The sequence below is a fragment of the Bos indicus genome, chromosome 9 (genome assembly GCF_029378745.1).
Source record: "Bos indicus isolate NIAB-ARS_2022 breed Sahiwal x Tharparkar chromosome 9, NIAB-ARS_B.indTharparkar_mat_pri_1.0, whole genome shotgun sequence".
Lineage (NCBI taxonomy): Eukaryota > Metazoa > Chordata > Mammalia > Artiodactyla > Bovidae > Bos > Bos indicus.
The window spans coordinates 28,857,060-28,874,582 of record NC_091768.1 but is presented as its reverse complement, the minus strand read 5'-3'; the positions used below and the strand labels follow the sequence as shown (position 1 = coordinate 28,874,582).

Sequence of the window (17,523 nt, the reverse complement as noted above, 5' to 3'; positions counted from 1 at the left end):
CACTTCTGTGGGTAACCTTGTCACTTTTTGATGGTGTCTTTTGGTGCACAAAAGTTTTAAATTTTGGTGAAGTTTAATTTATATATGGTACGGAGGAGCCTGGTAGGCTGTAGTCCATGGGGTCGCTAAGAGTTGGACGAGACTGAGCGACTTCATTTTCACTTTTCACTTTCACGCATTGGAGAAGGAAATGGCAACCCACTCCAGTGTTCTTGCCTGGAGAATCCCAGGGACGGGGGAGCCTGGTGGGCTGCCGTCTATGGGGTCACACAGAGTCGGACACGACTGAAGCGACTTAGCAGTAGCAGTGGTGGTTTAGTCATGAAGTTGTGTCTGACTCTTGGGACCCCATGAACTGTAGCCTGCCAGGCTCCTCTGTCCATGGGATTTCCCAGGCAAGAATACTGGAGTTGGGTTGTCATTTCCTTCTCCAGGGGCTCTTCCAGATCCAGGGATAGAATCTGGGTCCCTTGCATTGCAGGCAAATTCTTTACCAACTGAGCCACCAGGGAATTTATTTTTAATTTTTAATTGAAGGATATTTATTTTTAATTGAAGGATAATTGCTTTGCAATATTGTGTTCGTTTTGTCACTGGTGTGTTTGGTGTCTGTTGCCTGAACCTAGGTCATGAAGCCTTACTCTTATTTTCTTCTAAAAAATTTTATAGTTTTAGCTCTTACATTTAGATTTATGACAATTTTAAGTTAATCAAGGGCTTCCCTTGAGGCTCAGCTGGTAAAGATTCTTCCTGCAACGCGGGAGACCTGGGTTCGATCTCTGGGTTGAGAAGCTCTCCTGGAGAAGGGAAAGGCTACCCACTCCAGTATTCTGGCCTGGAAAATTCCATGGACGGTCCATGGGGTCGCAGAGTCGACACAACTGAGTGACTTTCATTAAGTTAATCCGTGTGTGGTATGAGGTATGGATCCAACTTCATTCTTTTGCATCTAGTTGTCCCGGCACCATTTCCTGAAAAGAAATTCAGTTCCCCCATTGAATTATCTTAGTTTCAAAAATTTAACAGTTCGAAAGAGGTTTTGAAAATATCAATTTCTGTATTTTTGACATTTATTTTAGTTTGACAAGAATGAGACTTAGGGTTTGATGGCTGGCCTTTTAGCTACCTGAAATTCCACATATGGAAGTAAAGCATAGTGAAGCAAAAAAAATAAAATGATGTCATAAGGGGATTATGAGCATGGTTTGTAAATTACAAGAAACTATTTTGCTATATTAAAGCACTATATAAAAAATCATCCTAATAATATTTGCTACTCTGAATAAGGACCTTCAAAAAGTGCAAGAGGCTGAAAGATGTATAAAGATACTGCCATGTCCAGTATCTTCTATTTACCAAATGGGATAAAGGGATTAACACATTTTAGAAAGATTCTTACCAACAATATTTACAAAGGATTTACTCTTTCTGTCTAGTTGTAGAAAGAGAGGCTATGGCATTATGGGTACTGTTTAGAGTTGACCCATTTTGCAGCTGGCTTTGTTTCTTTCTGGTTTTAAAACAGAAAGCAGAGGCCTGAAGGAATATCTCTTCCATGAGTGAAGTGGCAAATTTAGCTAAGACTGAGATTAGTAATAAGAATGTGTGTGCTCAGTTGTATCCAACTCTTTGTGACCCCATAGACTTTAGCCTGCCAGGCTCCTCTGTCCATGAAATTTCCAGGCAAGAATACTAAAGTGGGTTGCCATTTCCTCCTCTAGGGGATCTTCCCAACCCAGGGATTGAACCTGCGTCTCTTGCTCCTCCTGCATTGGCAGGTGGATCCTTTACCTCTTCACCTGGGAAGCCCTTGGTAATAAGAATGCTGCTGCTGCTGCTGCTGCTAAGTCGCTTCAGTCATGTCCGACTCTGTGTGACCCCATAGACAGCAGCCCACCAGGCTCCCCCGTCCCCGGGATTCTCCAGGCAAGAACACTGGAGTGGGTTGCCATTTCCTTCTCCAATGCAGGAAAGTGAAAAGTGAAAGTGAAGTCGCCCAGTCGTGTCTGACTCTTAGGAATAGTTGCTGATAATTACCGAATGGTTTCTTTATAAAGTTAGTAACATTATTAGGCTCATTTACTAATGATTGAATTGAAGTTTGGAGATGGTATATAGCCTGCCTACAGAAACAGAACTAGTTAGTAGTGGAGGTAGCATAACTCACAGGTGTCTGAGTCTAGTTTGCTATGTTTTACTACCTTCCAAAATAAAAACTAAGATCTTGGTATGTGGTCCCATCACTTCATGGAAAATAGATGAGGGAAAAGTGGAAACAGTGATAGATTTTATTTTTGGGGGCTCCAAAATCACTGCAGATGGTGACTGCAGCCATGAAATTAAAAGATGCTTGCTTCTTGGAAGAAAAACTATGACAAACCTAGACAGCATATTAAAAAGCAGAGACAACACTTTATCGACAAAGGTCTGTATAGTCAAAGCTGTAGTTTTTCCAGTAGTCATGTATGGATGTGAGAGTTGGACCATAAGGAAAGCTGAGTGCTAAAGAATTGATGCTTTCGAATTGTGGTACTGAAGAAGATTCTTGAGAGTCTTTTGGACAGCAGGGAGATCAAACCATCAATCCTAAAGGAAATCAGTCCTGAATATTCATTGGAGGGACTGATGCTTAAGCTGAAGCTCCAATACCTGAAGCAAAAAGCTGATTGATTGGAAAAGACCCTGATGCTGGGAAAGATTGCAGGCTAGAGAAGAAGGGTGGGACAGAGGATGAGATGGTTGGATAGCATCATCCACTCAATGGACATGAATTGGGCCAACTCCGGGAGATAGTGAAGGACAGGAAGGCCTGGTGTGCTGCAGTCCATGGGGTCACAGAGTCGTACACAATTGAACAACAAGCTAAAAGCTTAAGCAAGATTATGAAGGTTTAGTTTAATGGCTCAATCTCTTAAGCATATTTCTTGTTTTCCTTATTTTGATTATACACATTTCTTATGCACTTCTTTTGATTTGCAAACATTATGGAAACAGGTTCTGTAATGATTCTAATGCATCTGTTCGTTCTTTTGCATGTGTTGGAACTTCTAGGCATGAGTAAAGATGGTGACAGCTTTGTATCTGTTAATACCAAAAGGTCATGAGATACCAGGAAGCACTAGACATGCAAGCTGTTATGGGATATTTGGTTCATCTCAAGCCAATATTATGTTTTTTAATCTGTTAGTCTGATCCTGATGTTGTTTATGCTCAGTTATCTACGAATTTAGGGATGCTTTAATTTGAGAAAAGTCTGAGTAAATGTGGCTTGAAAAAAACGTTAAAGTCACTGTTGTTTCCCAAGTCAACACACTTTATACCATACCCTCTAGGAGCTGCTGATACTCTTTCACTATCCCCAGATGGATGCCCGAAAAGGGCTGCCATAACACGATACAACAAACTGGTAATTTGTCATTTCACAGTGTTGTCAGGACTGTGCTCCCTCCAAAGCCTCTAGGGGAAGATCTTTCCTGATCTCTTCCAGCCTCTGGCAGACCCAGGTATTCCTTGGCTTATAGATATATTACTTTAGTCTGTGCTTCCATCTTCATATGACATTCCTCCTGTGTCTCTATGTCTTAACATTTTCCCCCTATTAAAAAATTTTTTTAACTGAAGTGTAGTTGATTCACACTCATTGGAAAAGACTCTGGTGCTGGGAGGGATTGGGGGCAGGAGGAGAAGGGGACGACAGAGGATGAGATGGCTGGATGGCATCACTGACTCGATGGACGTGAGTCTGAGTGAACTCCGCGAGTTGGTGATGGACAGGGAGGCCTGGAGTGCTGTGATTCATGGGGTTGCAAAGAGTCAGAAACAACTGAGCGACTGATCTGATCTGATTGTTTAAGTTTCAGGTGTATAGCATAGCAATTCAGATATATATGTGTGTGTGTTTCAGATTCTTTTCCCATATAGGCTATTACAAAATACTGAGTAGAGTTCTCAGTGCTATACAGTAGGTCCTTTCTGGTTATCTGTTTTATACATGTTAGCTGCTCAGTCATGTCTGACTCTTTGTGATCCCATAGACTATAGCCCACCAGGCTCCTCTGTCCATGGAATTCTCCAGGCAAGAATACTGGAGTGGGTAGCCATTCCCTTCTCCAGGAGATTTCCCTGATCCAGGGATCAAAACCAGGTCTCCTGCAATACAGGCAGATTCTTTACCATCTGAGCCACCAGGAAAGCCCCATTTTATACATAGAAGTGTGTGTATGTTAATCCTAGGCTCCTAATTTATCCCTGTCTTGCCACCTCCCTTTTCCTTCCTTCTTTTTCTAAGGTCATCGGTTGTATTGGATTAAGGGTCTGCCCTACAGCAGTATGACTTCATCTTAACTTGGTTACATCTACAAATAAGATCACAGTCTAAGGTACTGGGGTTTGAACTTCAACATTTCCTTTGGGGAGGAGGGGTCATCGCTCAAGCCATAACCCCAAATCTGGCACTTATGATACTGCTGGACTGTGACTGACTGAGGTCAGTCCCTCAGAGAAATGCAGAGGTGGGTAGACTCGTACTACTGAAAATCAGCTAGTCTCTTAGCATTTAGAATGACTGCTCTTTTCATCGGCTCCTTCATGAGATGGTTGTATTTTCATGATGATGTGGATTTTCTCATTTTTGAAGGTCCACAGGATGATGTTATTTCAACTAGTGCAGCATGGTATGACAACAGGAACACTGCAATGCGATGCACATATCAACAACCACACAATCAGTGGGCCAAGCAGATAATGTGCCTGAACTAGCTGTGACAATCAGCAAATGATTGATGTGTGAAGCACAGCTTTTAGCAGCAGCTGCTTCCCTGAGAATTGTGAATCACCATTTTAGTGAGTCACCATTGCAGCTGCCTTTTTCCTCTGAGCCAGATAAATCCTGACATGGACAAGGTACCGATAGAGGAAGTGTAAATTCGGCTAGTAGTAAATGTCACTGGCCTCCGTGTGAGACATGTAGTCATTCTAAAATCCAAGAAGGGGAAGGAAGGAGATAACTTTGACATTAAATATATCTTTGTTGAGTTTTGTCTCTTTTTTTGTTCTGTCCATAATCTTCTTGCCTTGAATGTAATGTCTTAAAGTGAAGCATATTTAAATAAGTTAATTCATCTTTTAAATAATAAATATATTTAGCACACCAGGCCTCCCTGTCCATCACCAGCTCCCAGAGTTCACTCAAACTCACGTCCATCGAGTCCGAGATGCCATCCAGCCATCTCATCCTCTGTCATCCCCTTCTCCTCCTGCCCTCAATCCCTCCCAGCATCAGAGTCTTTTCCAATGAATCAACTCTTTGCATGAGGTGGCCAAAGTATTGGAGTTTCAGCTTTAGCATCATTCCTTCCAAAGAAATCCCAGGGCTGATCTCCTTTAGAATGGACTGGTTGGATCTCCTTGCAGTCCATGGGACTCTCAAGAGTCTTCTCCAACATCACAGTTCAAAAGCATCAATTCTCTGGCGCTCAGCTTTCTTCACAGTCCAACTCTCAAATCCATCATGACCACTGGAAAAACTATAGCCTTGACTAGACGGACCTTTGTTGGCAAAGTAATGTCTCTGCTTTTGAATATGCTATCTAGGTTGGTCATAACTTTCCTTCCAAGGAGTAAGCGTCTTTTAATTTCATGGCTGCAATCACCATCTGCAGTGATTTTGGAGCCCCCAAAAATAAAATCTGACACTGTTTCCACTGTTTCCCCATCTATTTCCCATGAAGTGATGGGACTGGTTGCCATGATCTTCGTTTTCTGAATGTTGAGCTTTAAGCCAATATTTTCATTCTCCTCTTTCACTTTCATCAAGAGGCTTTTTAGTTCTTCTTCACTTTCTGCCATAAGGGTGGTGTCATCTGCATATCTGAGGTTATTGATATTTCTCCTGGCAATCTTGATTCCAGCTTGTGCTTCTTCCAGCCCAGCGTTTCTCATGATGTACTCTGCATATAAGTTAAATAAGCAGGGTGACAATATACAGCCTTGACATACTCCTTTTCCTATTTGAACCAGTATGTTGTTCCATGTCCAGTTCTAACTGTTGCTTCCTGACCTGCATACAGGTTTCTCAAGAGGCAGGTCAGGTGGTCTGGTATTCCTATGTCTTTCAGAATTTTCCACAGTTTATTGTGATCCACACAGTCAAAGGCTTTGGCATAGTCAATAAAGCAGAAATAGATGTTTTTCTGGAACACTCTTGCTTTTTCCATGATCCATCAGATGTTGGCAATTTGATCTCTGGTTCCTCTGCCTTTTAACTGAACTGAACTGAACTAAATGTAAAGAATTTAGTATGTCTACTAAGCAACACTCTAGGGAAGAATACATCTTTGTAGAAAAGTGTATTAAGACTTTCCTTTATTCTACTTTTGTACTTTAATGATGTTAACGTTTTAAAATCCAACTGTGAGTATTGGGTTGCAGTCATGAAGTGCGGTCTGTACAGTTTAATGCAATGGCCTGCTCTAAATGGCTCTCCAATTCTAGACAGATTATGAATTAGAAAAGCGATGGGTTTTTCTAGTTGACCTATATACCTGGATTAAAAAAAAAAATCCTCAAAATGGTGATGACAACAACGAGAAAGAGAAACAAGGCTAGGCTGCCTCTCTTAGTAAAGGGGAATTTGAAAACCAGAGATGAGCATTTCAGCCTAAGCCTCTTTACTGATGAACTGAGTTTGAAGTCTTGGCTGGTTTGCTCTTCAGAGATAATTCTTAGAGATAGTTTCCAAGAATAACTCTTCCAAAGACCTGTTAAGAATGAATTTATCTCAAAATGCTACTTCAGATTTTTTCTTCATGCTATTCTAAAATCTAAAACTAACAATCAGTGTTTTATTTAGGTAGAAGCACCTAAATTTGAAGCTTATCAAATAGTTAATAAAGATATATGCCTTAGAATAAGATTTCTCTAATACATTTTTTTTTCTACCTGTGTTTTTCCTAGATGGTAGGAAGAAGAAATAGAAGAATATTAGGGCAAAGTAGATTAAAGAGGGAAACCTTTGGCCCAGGAAATAATGGGATCAAAACCACACAGGAATTCATACAGAGTTCGTTTTGAAAGGAAATGGAAGTCAGAAGGAAGGGATAAAAAAAAGTTGGCTATAAATCAATTTTATTAATGAAAAAAATACCCAAGTGTGTTTGAAATTTTCACAGCTCTGTTTTGGCTCTGTGTTGGTAATTGACAATTGGGTTTTGGATGAAGCTGAGTTTATACTCCTTTGCCCCCAGTAAAGTAATGATTTGTGATCTTGTACTATTCATTAACCTTCTAAAGTGCACTTTCTCCTTTGCTGCAAAGAACATCCTAATAATAATGACTATTGTTTATTAAGGTATTTATACAAAGACATTGTCTTAATCTTCAGAACACTCTATGAGCAAAAGTTCTATATTTACATTTGTTGTTGTTCTGTCTCCCAGACTGACCTCACAGACTGTAGCACGCCAGGCCTCTCTGTCTCTCACCATCTCCCAAAGTTTGCTGAAATTCATGTCCATTGAATCAGTGATGCCATCCACCCATCTCATCCTCTGACTCCCTCTTCTGCTTCTGTCCTTAGTCTTTCCCAGCATCACAGACTTTTGCAGTGAGTCAGCTGTTTGCTTCAGATGACCAAAACACTAGTTTCAGCTTTAGCATCAGTCCTTTTAATGAGGGTTGATTTCCCTTTAGATTAACTGGTTTTGGTCTCCTTGCTGTCCAAGGGACTCTCAAGAGTCTTCTCCAACACCACAGTTCAAAAATATCAATTCTTCAGCTCTCAGCCTTCTTTATGGTCCAGCTCTCACAACCATACATGACCACTGGGAAGACCCTAGCCTTGACTATATGGACCTTTGTTGGCAGAGCAATGTTTCTGCTTTTCAACACACTGTCTAGGTTTGTCATAGCTTTCCTGCCAAGAAGCAAACATCTTCTGATTTCATAACTGCAGTCACCCACCATAGTGATTATAGAGCCCAAGAAGAGGAAATCTGTCACTACTTCCACTTTTTTCCCTTCTATTTGCCATAAAGTAATGGTGCTGAATGCCATGATCTTAGTTTTTTTAATGTTTAGTTTTAAGCCAGCTCTTTAACTCTCCTCCTTCACCCTCATCAAGAGGCTATTTAGCTCTTCTTCGCTTTCTGCCATTAGAGTGGTATCATCCACATATCTGAAGCTGTTGATGTTTCTCCCACCTATCTTGATTCCAGCTTGTAACTCATCCAGCCCGGCATTTCTCATGATGTGCTCAGCATATAAGTTAGACAAACAGGGTGACAGCAGACAGCCCTGCCATACTCCTTTCTCAATCTTGAACCAGTCGGTTGTTCCATACAGTGTTCTGACTGTTGCTTCTTGACCTGCATACAGGTTTCTCAGGAGACAGGTACGGTGATCTGGTATTCCCATCTCTTTAACAACTTTCCACAGTATTTATTATAATCCACACAGTCAAAGGCTTTGGTGTAGTCAATGAAACAGAGGTAGATGTTTTTTTGGAATTCTCTAGCTTTCTCTATGATCCAGCAAATGTAGGCAGTTTGATCTCTGGTTCCTCTTGGAACCATCTTGGACATCTGGAAGTCCTTGGTTCACATAATGCTGAAGCTTAGCATGCAAGATTTTAAGCTTGACCTTACTAGTGTGGGAGATGAGTGCAGTTTTCTAATGGTTAGGACATTCTTTCGTACTACTCTTCTTGGGAATTGGGATGAGGATTGACCTTTTCCAGTCCTGTGGCCACTACTGGGTCTTTCAGATTTGCTGACATATTTAATGCAACACCTTGATGGCATCATCCTTTAGGGTTTTGAATAGTTCTACTGGAATTCCATCGCATCCACTAGCTTTATTAACAGCTTTATTATCTTCCTCCATGGAAGAATGGAGGAGAACTACCAATAGCCCCAGAAAGAATTTTCACATTATACATAAGAAAAGTTGTATTAAAGTGGCCCAGTTATGGTTATGTTCTAGAGCCAGCCTGGCTCCAAAGCTCATGTGCTTAGCTTTATACTGTTGTTAGTGTCAGACTCTCTTCCAGCCTTAGCCCGCTCTGACCACACTTTTTCCATATATATGCGTTATTATACTGTATTGGTGTTTTTCTTTCTGGCTTACTTCACTCTGTATAATAGGCTCCAGTTTCATCCACCTCATTAGAACTGATTCAAATGTATTCTTTTTAATGGCTGAGTAATACTCCATTGTGTATATGTACCACAGCTTTCTTATCCATTCATCTGCTGATGGACATCTAGGTTGCTTCCAGGTCCTGACTATTATAAACAGTGCTGTGACGAACATTGGGGTACAGGTGTCTCTTTCACTTCTGGTTTCCTCAGTGTGTATGCCCAGCAGTAGGATTGCTGGGTCATATGGCAGTTCTGTTTCCAGTTTTTTGAGGACTCTCCACACTGTTCTCCATAGTGGCTGTACTAGTTTACATTTCCACCAACAGTGTAAGAGGGTTCCCTTTTCTCCACACCCTCTCCAGCATTTATTGCATGTAGACTTTTGGATTGCAGCCATTCTGACTGGCGTGAAATGGTACCTCATTGTGGTTTTGATTACCCTTCTCTTATTAATTGCTGCTTACTGCTTCTCCCTCCTGCCTCTTGTGAGAACACACTATTATTCATTGACACACACACTGATCTCTTTAGTCTGAGATTCTATCAGTTCTCATCTTTTCAACTCTATATACGATACAAAATTGCTGAAATTTCCGTTTTTAATTTTCTCCTCTTGTCTGAGTGCCAGGCCCATAGTTCCAGTTACTTACTCTGCCGTCCCCTTGGCAATATTGCCAGCATCTAAACTTACTAGCTCTCCTTCTCGTCTGTTATTTTGTTAGTGATTCTGTGATCCAGTTCCCTAAACATAAAACCTTGCAATTGTTTCAACTTGTTGCCCTCCTTCATTCACTTTGGCCTATCACCACATTCTGTGGATTTTTCTACTTCAAAATATTTTTTATTCATCTGAATTAGTTAAAATATTGGTTTGACAGTTATAATAAAGTCCTGAAATAATAGTGGATTAAACATAGTGTGGCTCAGATGGTAAAGTGTCTGCCTACAATGTGGGAGACCTGGGTTCTATCCCTGGGTTGGGAAGATCCCCTGGAGAAGGAAATGGCCCCCCACTCCAGTAATCTCACCTGGAAAATCCCACGGATGGAGGAGCCTGGTAGGCTACAGTCCATGGGGTCGCAAAGAGTCGGACACAACTGAGCGACTTCACTTTCTTTAAACGTAGTATAGGTTTAGTTCTGTCTTATTACAGCCCAGGTAGATGGTACAGACATGGTGTAATGGCTTGACATGTTAGGGATACGGGCTACTTACATCTTGTTGCTTTGTCATGCCCAGGGTGGTTTCCTTGTCCATGTGGTGAATGATGGCTCACCATACAGATACTATCAAGTTTTCAAATAAGGAAAAAGAGAAGGGAAGGGCCACACTCCCCTCTCTTTATGGTATAACCTAGAAACGCATACATCACTTACACTCATAGCTCATGTTTCAGTGACAAAATCCAGTTACATGGTGGCATCTACCAGCATGGGAGGCTTGGTAATGGGGTCCTTAGCTATGTACCCAGCTGAACTTTGTATTTTTTAAAGAAGAGCAGAAGAGCTATTGAGAACCCAAGCAGAAGCCTCTGCTACACTTTCCTTAATCCAGTTTTATTGTCTCCCCCTTTGGTGGGCTTTATTGCCAACGCCAAGATTACTTCTAGAGTCTTACAGCTGGATTTACTGTTTGCTTACTATCAGCTCACTCATTTTTATTTTGAAGAGCCATTTTTGTTGTTAAACCTCAGTTTAGTAGCCCATAGCATAAAGTCTGTTTCAGAACTCTTGATAATCTGGCCTTATTCTACCTGCTTCTGATCTGTTTTCAACTTTCATTCATTCATTCATTCTTTGTTTATGCAGTAAACATGTGTTGAGTGCTTATTCTGTGTCAGGCATATAGAATCATTTGTTTTCCTAAGCTAGTTCATTTGAGTTCTGTGGATAGAAAACATCCTCATGAATGTCCATACTCTCTCATGTCACATTGATTCATCTTTTGATGTTTGATTTCATCTTTATAATGCTTGAGAGATTAACTGCATCGTCAGAAAACAGCCTTTCAAAACTGGGTCTTGCAGTTGAAGTGGTCAGTTTTTTTTTTTTTTTTTTTTTTAGGAAGCAGATAAAGTTCACCTGATATATACATTTTTTTATTTAATAAAATTATTTTAATTGGAGTGTAATTGCTTTATAATATTGTGTTAGTTTCTGCTGTACAATAATGTGAATTTGCTATATGTATACATATATTCCCTCCCTTCCATCCCCTCATCTGATATTTTGAATGTTCAGGCCTTTATACATTTTAGAACTATGATTTGCCTTTAAAAACAAAACAAAAGTAGAAACTAATGTCCCTTGAAGCAGCTATCAGTGGATTTAGTAGCTCATTGAAATTGTAAAACAGCTCAGTGCAACCATTGACTAAGTATTACCTCATGGAGTTCTCTAGTTGCTTATTTGTTCTCAAACAACTTCATCTTCAGTCCTACAATCCTCGGTATGATAGAGGCTGCTGCTGCTGCTGCTAAGTCGCTTCAGTCATGTCCGACTCTGTGTGACCCCATAGACAGCAGCCCACCAGGCTCCCCCGTCCCTGGGATTCTCCAGGCAAGAACACTGGAGTGGGTTGCCATTTCCTTCTCCAATGCATGAAAGTGAAAAGTCAAAGTGAAGTTGCTCAGTTGTGTTCGACTCTTTGCGACCCCATAGACTGCAGCCCACCAGGCTCCTCCGTCCATGGGAGTTTCCAGGCAAGAGTACTGGAGTGGGGTGCCATTGCCTTCTCCGATGATAGAGGCAGACATTTATTTAATATAACTAAGCAGGCCTCATCTTTATATTTGTATTTCATTTTTTTGGAGAAATTGTCAGATCAGGTCCAGGGCTAGGTAGGGTGAGGTACACGAAGCCAAGCTGTATAAGTGCAGTGTTAGATCTATCTGAAGTGAACAGGATCCTTCTTTATGCAGAGTTTGCATACTGACATGCTTGACTTCTCAAGTCATGAAAACTTTCAAGTTCGTATAGATTTAAAAGAAAAGGATAAGTATTCATTATTTTATCAAATCCTAGAAGCAAAGAGTACCTTAAATCTTACCAGATCATACTTTAAAAATTAAATTTGCAAATGAGATCTGCTGGGGTTGTGCAGGGAAGCCAGTCCATGAAAACAAGGCAGGGACATCTACAAGGAAGACAGTCCAGTGTCCAGGGTCAGTCATTCAGCTGCTTTATCTATTTCATTGTCTTATAACAGCTACTCGTTCCCTCTTCAGCATGGTAGCTTTATCTCTAAGATGGCAGTGTTGTCAAGTAATTTCCAAACTAAATTTGTGGAGGGAGAGTTGAGGTGGAAGAAGACAGAGTGGGTAGAGACTGAAGCTGTTTTAGCCAGAGCCATTCTGTTTGTGTCTGTCTTAACATATTGGCCACCTGCTGAAGAGTTCATTTGGGAAAGAAATATTTTAAAATAGTTTGAAAATCACTGAATTAGCTGATTTGCAAGATCTATGCTAATTCACACCCCTGCATGTGCATGTATACTAATATGATGAATTTCTGCTGATCCACCCACATCTTGATTTGCTCCTCTTGAAAAGCTTGTAATAACCTTTGCTGAAACCACTGGCCTTTTTCCCTTGGGAATCTCTTAGTAGTTATATGTATATATGTATATTTAACTAGGTTTTCCCTAGTTAAACTGTAGTTACAGGAGAGATAATGGAGAGGAAATTAGATCTTGTATAGTAGCAAGGTCTTCTAAATTCTGCATCCAACCTGGAAGTTCAGGAAGAACTTAGTAGAACACTTAAGTTATATTTACAGTATTCTTATTTGATTTAAATTTCTGTTAATGTATTTAACATACATGTCAATGATAATATAACAAATTATGTTTTTCATTAGAAGAGTGGTACTTATAATTTATAAACATGAATTTTCATATATAGGAGATGTGTGCTCAAAACAATTTGTTGGTGATGTTAAAGGCATGCCACTGTTCTTAAAGCCTTTTCAGAAATTACTTTTCTTTTGTTGGTAGTTTTGATAATTGATAGTTTAAAGGATAAGTAGAGAGTCTCTCAGTCTCTTAATCTTTAGTGTATTTGTGTTTAGCATATCACCCATAAATCTGAATTTTGATGTCTGTGAAGAATCAAAAATTCATATGGATATTATTTTTAAAGTCCGTTGCATGAATATATTTGAATATAGCATAAGCTGCAAAGAAGTGAAGAGGGAAAAAACTGTCAGTCTTTCTTTCTTTTGATTCTAGTGAAATAGGAAGAGATAGGTGGAAATTCATAAAATAAAAACAAAATTTAATCCTGGAAAAAGTGTAAAATTATAGGGATTTATTAAATATACATTTAAAGACATAACAGTATTATGCTTTTTAAAGAATAACAGTGTTAAGCTTTTTACCTGATTTTAAACTGGGTTCCTATTTGAAGTTTCTACTAGATCTTTTCTGAGAGCCATAAACAAATGTTTGAAAAATTAGGACTACAAAAGTATTTTTCTTAATCTTGCTCTTTTGGGGTGCATATTTGCATTATATTACATAAATTTTGAAGCTTGTAAAATTTTTGCTTTGTTACTACTTCCCATATGATCATTTGTTCGTTTATTTTTCTCTTCCTCTTCTCAGTTCCCCTTTATCTCATCTGAACAAATAGGACTCATTTGAAGGAAAACAGTTTCAGATACACAGTGAGAGGAACAGAGAAAATCATATAGGAGGCTGAGTAGAGGAATGCAATCGAAAGATGTCTGCTGTGGGTTTTAAAATTCTTCCGCAGTGATAAGTATGCGTTCAAGCAGCTCTGAGTCTGAAAAGCACCTCACAGACCTTGACATTCAACTGATATTTATTGCATCCCTCCTACCATGTGGCAAGGTGAATGAATCACAGTCTGTGCCCTCAAAAGGCTTTAAGAAACTTGTGTGAGGTGGGGGATGGGAAGGCAGGCACTAATCAGAAATTAACAATATAGGTGATAGGTTCAATAGTAGAGATAGACTAGAGTGATGTAGAGCACAGCGGAGGGAGCCTACATGATGACTTTCTCAGCTTGACATTAATCCCTCATTGCACTGTTGTAGTATAATTGCATTTTGTAGCTGGCAATCCTAGGTACTAACACTTGTTATTTGAAATGAACCCTTTTGACTTTTAATAGAAAATTTTGTTGTAGAATTGGAGATTCTGCTTTTCTCAAGAAAGTCAAACAAGTCATGATGTTTACCAGTTTTATGTCCTGATTGAAATTTGATGATCTAAATGGATTTTCACCTTATCTGGTTTTTCAGTCTTTTTTTTTTTTTAATCATTTTTCAAAATGATTGAAATTTGATGATCTAAATGGATTTTCACCTTATCTGGTTTTTCATAGTCTTTTTTTTTTTTTTTTTTACAGGAAAAAGGGTTTGTCAGAGTTTCTTCCTACATCTGTCTTAGAAATAGCAGCATATTTTAATCAGATATTTGTAAGTATTTTTTTCTTCTTTACTTAGGAAATTAGATACTGATTTTGTGGAAGAAATGGCTCCTTCAGTAAAACATTTGACAAGATATAGTGATACAATCTGAGTTGGCATGCAAAATTTGAATGGGAGCAAAGTACACACAAAAGTCATCCTTAAGGAAAACAAATCCTCAGTCAGAAAACCTTCAACAAATCTATCAACAACTACTGAATGTTTAGTTATTTTTTTGCAATTTCTCTTTCTTAATGTCATTTTTATTACTTTTCCCCTTTGTGAAAGTATCTGTGTGTTCACATATTTTAGAAAGGCTGTAACATCAATGTGAAAGGAAGAGGGAAAGAGTAGGATATAAACAGAGGAAAGGGAAAGATTTGAATTCTGTTAAAAATTGTATGGTTTTGGACAACTTTGTCTTTTCCATTAATGATTTTAGTGAATTGTTTTTAAAAAATCAAAGTTAGAGCTCGTAATAGCTATGATCCATTTGGTTTCATCATATTTATGAAATACCTTCTGTTGTGCGATACCAAGTCCTTGTCAACGCAGGAATGGGGAATCTGGGAGATCCTTTCTACTTCAGTGTAGCAAGAGATCAAGACAAGCACATCTTTTCACAAACATATTTTATTAGACAAATTGAGATGAATCAAAGGGGGCAGAGAGTTTTGTCCTAAAAAAAATGTGTTTGTAGTAATAGCATTTTATATTGTATTCCCTGAAAGATATTTCGAGTCTAATGTAGTCCTGTTCTAGCATGTTGAAAGGCATACAGTCTAGGGTCCATAGTATAAAGATAGATTAATGAAGCAGAGTCAGATAATTAAGATCTGGAGGTGACTGGGCTCCTCACCAAGTGGGCGAGACCCTGCACAGCATATTTCTGTGCTTCTCATCAGCTAATATTTGTTTCAAAGGTTGTTGACTAGAAGTGATGACTACCTTGGATCATTTTAGGATTTGAGGGCATCCCTTAAACTGTTGTTTATTAGCTACTAGTCCTTACATCTTGGCTAATCTATGATTATTTTTAATGACGTAGACATTTGTGATGTAGGTAATAAAGCCAGCCAACAGGAACTGAGGCATATTGCTAACTTGCTTCCTCAGATAAGATCTCAGCAGATGATTTAATTAAAAGGTTGTGCTGAACTCTTTAATTCTATAGCAGTATAGGCTGTTCTTTAGCTATGTGGCATTATTTTTCAGTTCTCCTGTATCCATTTATGAATCTCATGGTTTTGGAGAAATTACCTGAACTCTCTATTGCTTCAGTTTGTCAGTAAAATGAGGATAAAAGTGCTTGTATCACAGTTTTTTATGGGAGTAAACGAGATGATGAAATACGATAGAAGTAATAATGATGAATGGACCTCTCGCAGTCAGAACTTCCTGTCTTCACTATATTGTTCAGTAGACTTTGAGGTCTTGCCTGTATGATTATTTCGTTTGTCAGCATATGTAAGCTATTTGTAAAATCACTGAAAGAATTGTTAAAATGCCGATTTGGGGCCATCTTCCTAGATTTTTTTTGCCAAGCATCTTAGATAATTTACATGAAAATGATCTACAGGCTACCCTTTGAAAAACACTATTTTTCCTTTGTAAATGAACTCCAAATTAGTTGATCACCAAAGGCACATGAGAGCCTTGTAAAAAAACATACCCAGGGTTCCATCTTAAAGATTCTGGTTTGGTAGATCTGGTGCAGGGCATCAGAGCTTGTTTTTCGAAAGTTGCCGCACTGATTTTGATATTTGCAAACTGCTGCTTTACAGCCTTACTGTATCTCTAATTTTTTATTCATAAAACTTTTGGCTGTGCTTGCTGTGTGTGGATGAGGGAATATCATTATGGATATGTGCTTCAACTAGTCTAGACCAAGTGACAGGAGTGAAAAGGATGAGATTAGATGTCTTCATTTGCAGTCATTACCCACATTTACAGTCTTCTTCCCCTTGGTTTTATAGCTGCATTAGTAAATCCAAGTGCTTACTCCCTATGCTAAAGAATTTCTACATGAGAAACTACTGTAGGAAACCATGTAGTTCAAACCTCTCATCTCACAGAGCAGAAAAATGAAGCCCAGAGCTTTGCCCAAGGCCACGGGCAAGTCTTGGATCAACACTTGGATTTCTACCCCCAGCTCAGCTCCATTTCCATCACATCAGCTGACTGCCACATCAGGAACCTGTGACACCTATGAAACCAGTTCTTCTAGCGTTGACTGTAGGTAGGCTTCCCAGAGTGTAGAAAGCACTCTGTGACTGAGCTTTCCTACTTACCTGTCCAGCTGTCGGAAAGAGAGCTTTTTCTTTTCTGACTCCAGTTCTCCATCCTGAATAAAAAGAAGCAGGAAGGTCACTGGGAGACTGAGGTTCTTGCCAGGAGAGGCAGCCTGTTCCAGCAGTGACACCATCATCTCAATTGCCTTCTTGATTCTTCATCTTAGCAGAGCCAACTGTGCCTTTTTTCAAACTCCAACAAATCTCTAGATGACAGAGCCATCATCATTGTAGTCTGTCTTCTTGCATCATTTTTTTTCCTTGGCATCACTTTAGTTGCTCTTATTTGGACACACTGTTCAGCTCTGAAGAGCCATTTTCTCTGTGTGTGTGTGTGTGTGTGTGTGGTAGTCGCTCAGTCACGCCCCACTCTTTGCGACCCCATGGACTGTAGCCCTCCAGGCTCCTCTGTCCATGAGATTCTCCAGGCAAGAATACTGGAGTAGGTTGCCATTCCCTTCCCCAGGGGATCTTCCTAACCCAGGGATCAAACCCAGGTCTCCCACACTGCAGGCAGATTCTTTACCATCTGAGCCACCAGGGAAGCCATTACAGTCAACAAATATTAAGTACTACTACTGTGTCCCAAAAATAGTCTTGGATATCAGAGATGTCAAATGAATCCAGCATGGTCCTATTTTCTGAAAAATTCACAGGATCACA

The 17,523-nt window shown here is 39.5% G+C and overlaps 1 protein-coding gene across 2 annotated transcripts in view; it reads left to right on the top strand.

Moving 5' to 3' along the window:
* Positions 1-17,523, top strand: part of PKIB (cAMP-dependent protein kinase inhibitor beta) — a 120,751-nt gene that overhangs the window by 57,510 nt on the left and 45,718 nt on the right. For both annotated transcript variants that reach the window (XR_011568405.1, XR_011568406.1), the window contains exon 3: positions 14,509-14,578. The gene's annotated coding sequence lies outside the window, so the exon portion shown is untranslated. The remainder of the gene's footprint in view (positions 1-14,508; positions 14,579-17,523) is intronic.